Below are 8,357 nucleotides of genomic sequence, written 5' to 3' on the forward strand. Positions count from 1 at the left end.
CTCTGGCCACGTGGACAATTTAGAGACCCAGAAGTTGAATGGGGCCGAACCATCAGTCAGTACGTGGAGGGGTGTGCACACGTACTGTTCCACCATGTTAGTGAAATGTTGCCTCCTGCTAACACGTTGCGTATCAGGTGGTGGTGCAGTTAGCTGTGGCGTGTTGACAAAAGTTTTCCACATCTCTGCCATGCTAACCCTGCCCTCAGAGGAGCTGGCCGTGACACAGCTGCCTTGGCGACCTCTTGCTCCTCCTCTGCCTTGGCCTTGGGCTTCCACTTGTTCCCCTGTGACATTTGGGAATGCTCTCAGTAGCGCGTCTACCAATGTGCGCTTGTACTCGCGCATCTTCCTATCACGCTCCAGTGCAGGAAGTAAGGTGGGCACATTGTCTTTGTAGCGTGGATCCAGCAGGGTGGCAACCCAGTAGTCCGCACAGGTTAAAATGTGGGCAACTCTGCTGTCGTTGCGCAGGCACTGCAGCATGTAGTCGCTCATGTGTGCCAGGCAGCCCAGGGGTAAGGACAAGCTGTCCTCTGTGGGAGGCGTATCGTCATCGTCCTGCCTTTCCCCCCAGCCACGCACCAGTGATGGACCCAAGCTGCGTTGGGTGCCACCCCGCTGTGACCATGCTTCATCCTCATCCTCCTCCACCTCCTCCTCATCCTCGTCCTCCTCGTCCTCCAGTAGTGGGCCCTGGCTGGCCACATTTGTACCTGGCCTCTGCTGTTGCAAAAAACCTCCCTCTGAGTCACTTCGAAGAGACTGGCCTGAAAGTGCTAAAAATGACCCCTCTTCCTCCTCCTCCTCCTCCTGGGCCACCTCCTCTTCCATCATCGCCCTAAGTGTTTTCTCAAGGAGACATAGAAGTGGTATTGTAACGCTGATAACGGCATCATCGCCACTGGCCATGTTGGTGGAGTACTCGAAACAGCGCAACAGGGCACACAGGTCTCGCATGGAGGCCCAGTCATTGGTGGTGAAATGGTGCTGTTCCGCAGTGCGACTGACCCGTGCGTGCTACAGCTGAAACTCCACTATTGCCTGCTGCTGCTCGCACAGTCTGTCCAGCATGTGCAAGGTGGAGTTCCACCTGGTGGGCACGTCGCATATGAGGCAGTGAGCGGGAAGGCCGAAGTTACGCTGTAGCGCAGACAGGCGAGCAGCAGCAGGATGTGAACGCCGGAAGCGCGAACAGACGGCCCGCACTTTATGCAGCAGCTCTGACATGTCGGGGTAGTTGTGAATGAACTTCTGCACCACCAAATTCAGCACATGCGCCAAGCAAGGGATGTGCGTCAAATTGGCTAGTCCCAGAGCTGCAACGAGATTTCGCCCATTATCACACACCACCAGGCCGGGCTTGAGGCTCACCGGCAGCAACCACTCGTCGGTCTGTTGTTCTATACCCCGCCACAACTCCTGTGCGGTGTGGGGCCTGTCCCCCAAACATATGAGTTTCAGAATGGCCTGCTGACGTTTACCCCGGGCTGTGCTGAAGTTGGTGGTGAAGGTGTGTGGCTGACTGGATGAGCAGGTGGAAGAAGAGGAGGAGGAAGCCGAGAAGGAGGAGGTGGCAACAGGAGGCAAAGAATGTTGCCCTGCGATCCTTGGCGGCGGAAGGACGTGCGCTAAACAGCTCTCCGCCTGGGGCCCAGCTGCCACTACATTTACCCAGTGTGCAGTTAGGGAGATATAGCGTCCCTGGCCGTGCTTACTGGTCCACGTATCTGTGGTTAGGTGGACCTTGCTACAGATGGCGTTGCGCAGTGCACACTTGATTTTATCGGATACTTGGTTGTGCAGGGAAGGCACGGCTCTCTTGGAGAAGTAGTGGCGGCTGGGAACAACATACTGTGGGACAGCAAGCGACATGAGCTGTTTGAAGCTGTCTGTGTCCACCAGCCTAAATGACAGCATTTCATAGGCCAGTAGTTTAGAAATGCTGGCATTCAGGGCCAGGGATCGAGGGTGGCTAGGTGGGAATTTATGCTTTCTCTCAAATGTTTGTGAGATGGAGAGCTGAACGCTGCCGTGTGACATGGTTGAAATGCTTGGTGACGGAGGTGGTGGTGGTGTTGGTGGTAGATCCCCTGTTTGCTGGGCGGCAGGTGCCAACGTTCCTCCAGAGGCAGAGGAAGAGGCCGAGGCGGCAGCAGCAGAAGAGGTAGCAGGGGGAGCCTGAGTGACTTCCTTGGTTTTAAGGTGTTTACTCCACTGCAGTTCATGCTTTGCATGCAGGTGCCTGGTCATGCAGGTTGTGCTCAGGTTCAGAACGGTAATGCCTCGCTTCAGGCTCTGATGGCACAGCGTGCAAACCACTCGGGTCTTGTCGTCAGCACATTGTTTGAAGAAGTGCCATGCCAGGGAACTCCTTGAAGCTGCCTTTGGGGAGCTCGGTCCCAGATGGCGGCGGTCAGTAGCAGGCTGAGTCTCTTGGCGGCGGGTGTTCTGCTTTTGCCCACTGCTCCCTCTTTTGCTACGCTGTTGGCTCGGTCTCACCACTGCCTCTTCCTCTGAACTGTGAAAGTCAGTGGCACGACCTTCATTCCATGTGGGGTCTAGGACCTCATCGTCCCCTGCATCGTCTTCCACCCAGTCTTGATCCCTGACCTCCTGTTCAGTCTGCACACTGCAGAAAGACGCAGCAGTTGGCACCTGTGTTTCGTCATCATCAGAGACATGCTGAGGTGGTATTCCCATGTCCTCATCATCAGGAAACATAAGTGGTTGTGCGTCAGTGCATTCTATGTCTTTCACTGTTGGGGAAGGGCTAGGTGGATGCCCTTGGGAAACCCTGCCAGCGGAGTCTTCAAACAGCATAAGAGACTGCTGCATAACTTGAGGCTGAGACAGTTTCCCTGGTATGCATGGGGGTGATGTGACAGACTGATGGGGTTGGTTTTTAGGCGCCATCTGTGCGCTTTGTGCAGAAGACTGGGTGGGAGATAATGTGAACGTGCTGGATCCACTGTCGGCCACCCAATTGACTAATGCCTGTACCTGCTCAGGCCTTACCATCCTTAGAACGGCATTGGGCCCCACCATATATCGCTGTAAATTCTGGCGGCTACTGGGACCTGAGGTAGTTGGTACACTAGGACGTGTGGATGTGGCAGAACGGCCACGTCCTCTCCCAGCACCAGAGGGTCCACTAACACCACCACGACCATGTCCACGTCCGCGTCCCTTACTAGATGTTTTCCTCATTGTTATGGTTCACCACAACAACAAAAATATTATTTGGCCCAATGTATTGTATTCAAATTCAGCGGGATATAAATTTGAGGCCTAGTATTTAGGCGCTGGGTGACCGGTATGGATTTAGTGACAGAATTAGACTTGGAAATGCACAGTAGCGTGTGTGTGAAGTTATTCTGAATGACCCTATGTGCACCTTGAATATTATATACCCTTTTAGGGATAGATTTCAAATAGCTCTGATATAGCAGAAACCACTAAATTATGAAATTGCTAAATTGGGAATTGTATTTCAACCCAGAACAAAAAATGTGCTTTGGCGGACACTAAATAACTTGCCCATCCACAACAGGACAGCGGTAACGACAGATTTAGCGGGATATAAATTTGAGGCCTACTATTTAGGCGCTGGGTGACCGGTATGGATTTAGAGACAGAATTAGACTTGGAAATGCACAGTAGCGTGTGTGTGAAGTTATTCTGAATGACCCTATGTGCACCTTGAATATTATATACCCTTTTAGGGATAGATTTCAAATAGCTCTGATATAGCAGAAACCACTAAATTATGAAATTGCTAAATTGGGAATTGTATTTCAACTCAGAACAAAAAATGTGCTTTGACGGACACTAAATAACTTGCCCATCCACAACAGGACAGCGGTAACGACAGATTTAGCGGGATATAAATTTGAGACCTAGTATTTAGGCGCTGGCTGACCGGTATGGATTTACTAACAGAATTAGACTTGGAAATGCACAGTAGCGTGTGTGTGAAGTTATTCTGAATGACCCTATGTGCACCTTGAATATTATATACCCTTTTAGGGATAGATTTCAAATAGCTCTGATATAGCAGAAACCACTAAATTATGAAATTGCTAAATTGGGAATTGTATTTCAACCCAGAACAAAAAATGTGCTTTGGCGGACACTAAATAACTTGCCCATCCACAACAGGACAGCGGTAACGACAGATTTAGCGGGATATAAATTTGAGGCCTACTATTTAGGCGCTGGGTGACCGGTATGGATTTAGTGACAGAATTAGACTTGGAAATGCACAGTAGCGTGTGTGTGAAGTTATTCTGAATGACCCTATGTGCACCTTGAATATTATATACCCTTTTAGGGATAGATTTCAAATAGCTCTGATATAGCAGAAACCACTAAATTATGAAATTGCTAAATTGGGAATTGTATTTCAACCCAGAACAAAAAATGTGCTTTGACGGACACTAAATAACTTGCCCATCCACAAGCAGGACAGCGGTAACGACAGATTTAGCGGGATATAAATTTGAGGCCTACTATTTAGGCGCTGGGTGACCGGTATGGATTTAGTGACAGAATTAGACTAGGAAATGCACAGTAGCGTGTGTGTGAAGTTATTCTGAATGAACCCTATGTGCACCTTGAATATTAGATACCCTTTTAGGGATAGATTTCAAATAGCTCTGATATAGCAGAAACCACTAAATTATGAAATTGCTAAATTGGGAATTGTATTTCAACCCTGAACAAAAAATGTGCTTTGACGGACACTAAATAACTTGCCCAGCCACAACAGTACAGCGGTAACGACAGATTTAGCGGGATATAAATTTGAGGCCTAGTATTTAGGCGCTGGGTGACCGGTATGGATTTAGTGACAGAATTAGACTGGGATATTGCCAAAAAATAACCACACTATTGCTGGTTAAATGCACTTGGTGTGACAGCTTGACCAACCACACTACTGAGGGTTAAATGCACTTGGTGACGGGCGCAGCTTGCCCCTGATGTAGTATATGGCCAAAAAATGAACAGACTATTGCTGGTTAAATGCACTTGGTGTGACAGCTTCACCCTGATGTAGGCTTTAGCCAAAAAACAACCACACCATTGAGGGTTAAATGCACTTGGTGACAGGCGCAGCTTGCCCCTGATGTAGTATATGGCCAAAAAATGAACAGACTATTGCTGGTTAAATGCACTTGGTGTGACAGCTTGACCAACCACACTACTGAGGGTTAAATGCACTTGGTGACGGGCGCAGCTTGCCCCTGATGTAGTATATGGCCAAAAAATGAACAGACTATTGCTGGTTAAATGCACTTGGTGTGACAGCTTCACCCTGATGTAGGCTTTAGCCAAAAAACAACCACACCATTGAGGGTTAAATGCACTTGGTGACGGGCGCAGCTTGCCCCTGATGTAGTATATGGCCAAAAAATAAACAGACTATTGCTGGTTAAATGCACTTGGTGTGACAGCTTCACCCTGATGTAGGCTTTAGCCAAAAAACAACCACACCATTGAGGGTTAAATGCACTTGGTCGCAGCTTGGATGCACTTGGTCGCAGCACCGCACAAGACACAAAATGGCCGCCGATCACCCCAGAAAAAAGTGACTGACAAACGGTCTGGGCAGCCTAAAAACAGTGAGCAATTGAATTTCAGCAGCTCAATAATACACAGCTGCAGATCGATCGATTAATCAAGTCCTTTGGAGGAGTTAATCTGCCTAATCTCGCCCTACTGTCGCAGCCGCAACCTCTCCCTACGCTAATCAGAGCAGAGTGACGGGCGGCGCTATGTGACTCCAGCTTAAATAGAGGCTGGGTCACATGGTGCTCTGGCCAATCACAGCCATGCCAATAGTAGGCATGGCTGTGACGGCCTCTTGGGGCAAGTAGTATGACGCTTGTTGATTGGCTGCTTTGCAGCCTTTCAAAAAGCGCCAAGAAAGCGTCACAAAAGCGCCAAGAAAGCGACGAACACCGAACCCGGACTTTTACGAAAATGTCCGGGTTCGGGTCCGTGTCACGGACACCCCAAAATTCGGTACGAACCCGAACTATACAGTTCGAGTTCGCTCATCCCTAGTTATGGGCAATCGAGGGTTCTCACTTTTCTGAGGAGAACCCTGGGCAGGCATGCAACAGTGAAGGAGAGGTAGACACAAGTTCCTCTGGGGCACACTCTGTAAATAGGGACCAGGCCTGATGGTGGATGAGGTGCCCTAGATGTTGCAGGTATTTTGAGTGCCTTAGGTAAGGTCCCTTTAAGGATCGTGACACCAGTGCCTGTAACGGTGGCACACCGATTTGTAGGAGTAGTAATAGAGTACACAGATGGTAAACCAAACGTTGCTTTACTTTGGAAGAACAATCCAACTTTGTACAAGCAGTTACAGTAGATGATGATTCAGTCCCTTATAGCACAAATGCACAGCAAGTTCTTCACAATATGGCAGGTATAAATCTTGCAAGATACTTGGAGGGTAAACAGTTAATGCTTTGCAGAACTATGCTGCACTATCCCCTCAGCTATTGTAGCTGGCTGGATCCCAAGGCCCGGATGCCTAAATGCTGGCTTTAATCCTTGGTATATAAATCTTCCTCCAGTATTGACCCTTGCTTTATATTAAAGTACCTCTGCCTCTCAGCTTACTTCTCTGAGCTGGTCGTTCTGTTCCTGTGCTGGGTCTGAAGGTGGCTGCAGGTTGCTCCCAGGAGGTAGATTCTTCTTCTGGGATGTCTCTACTAAGCTAAGCTTAGACTCAGGAGCTTCAGGCTGACTATGTTCACTTCTAGTCACCTGGCATGAACTAACTCTCCCCTGTCTGGGCCTACTTATATATATATATATATATATATATATATATATATATAGTGCTCTCTAGCTCCCTCTAGCATCTAGGAGGCTAAACTACACCCTGACAGGCCTGACACCCAGATAATACAGGAAAATGAACAGTAAACAGTACATTAATGCAATAGACATATTAACCCTAGTGTAGTGCCCACCTTTACCTAGCGGGGCACTACATCTGCTTGGGATTCTGGCACAATATTCCATGTGTAATTCCACTTGTTGTAATGTGTATTGGGCAAATCTGCATTCTTGTCCAGTCTGATTGATATATGCCAGGCCTGTCTGTCTAACTGTAGTTTATTGTATGTATTTATGTTAAAATGTTTCAGCATTGTTGGAAAAGTTGTCCAGTTTTTAAAATGCCTTTTCAGTTTGCGTATATTCCCTGGTTTCAAGTTGATTGCATTAGGCCTCACAATTGGTTTTTCCCACTTAAACAAATACAGTGAAAATTATATTATTTTTTAAAGGCTGTCGCATGTGGACTAAACTGATGCCTGCTAAGTAAAGAAAAGCTTAATATGGTTATTACAAGACAAGCAGGCATGGTGGTTGGAAGAGCTCAATTCCCCTTTAATTTGTATCGATCTCAATGGTTTTTGATATGTATGCACAGCTGTTTACAGTGAAGAACCATTAAAGGGGTTATCCTGGAAAAGATAACGATGACTTATCCTTAGGATAGTTCATCCCTGCACCGCTGCCTATCAGCTATTTCATGAAGCTTCTGCGCTCACCATGTGATGTCACTGGCCTAGGATGAGGCAGCGGCACTCAAGGCTTCTTCTTCCAACAGCTGATTGATAAGGGGCCCAGGTGTCACACTGCCAAAGAACTGATAGTGATGACCTGTCCTGAGGATAAGTCATAAATATCTTTTTCTGGATAACCCCTTTAATAGCAGAAGATTTATCCATAAAATTTCACACACATGCAGAAGTTGCATCTTTTGAGTTGCTGCAATGAAATACTCATGCAGTGTGCCGCTCCTCCAGGGTCGATCCTTCACCAGGTTTTAGGAATTGCTGAGTGGTGATGCGGCCTTATTAGTTTTGTGTGTCACGGTGCTCCTACATGGGTACCTTCGCTCCCCAGGGTTAGTCTCCGCAGAAACAAAGGGGGAGGGTTTAATAGCTGTTGGAGAATAATCATAGTCCAGACATTAGAAAGTTCAACAGTTTTACTTGAATAAACTTGCATCAGGATAATATTTGATCTTTCTCTCGCTCCAGCAGGTTTTGGGGTAAACTGGCAGGTCAGCTCGGACACTTTGCTTTGCCTTTCTCTGCTGTGCTAATCTCTGGATTTAATGGCAGTTCTGGGGCCTTTGAGTGGTGTGCCTTTGGTTGTTGACCCCCTTATAATACTCATTTCATAAACGGCAAGGAGTCAGGGTGCTTTGCAAGCTGCTTTCCCTGGAAGACTCACTGCACCATGTTTTGTGTTTTTTTTAGCTCCACTATCGACTTTGGACTGATTACACCTTCCTGCAACTCTTCCCTTGGTAGGAAGCAGGA

The sequence above is a fragment of the Bufo gargarizans genome, chromosome 6 (assembly GCF_014858855.1).
Source record: "Bufo gargarizans isolate SCDJY-AF-19 chromosome 6, ASM1485885v1, whole genome shotgun sequence".
Classification (NCBI taxonomy): Eukaryota; Metazoa; Chordata; class Amphibia; order Anura; family Bufonidae; genus Bufo; species Bufo gargarizans.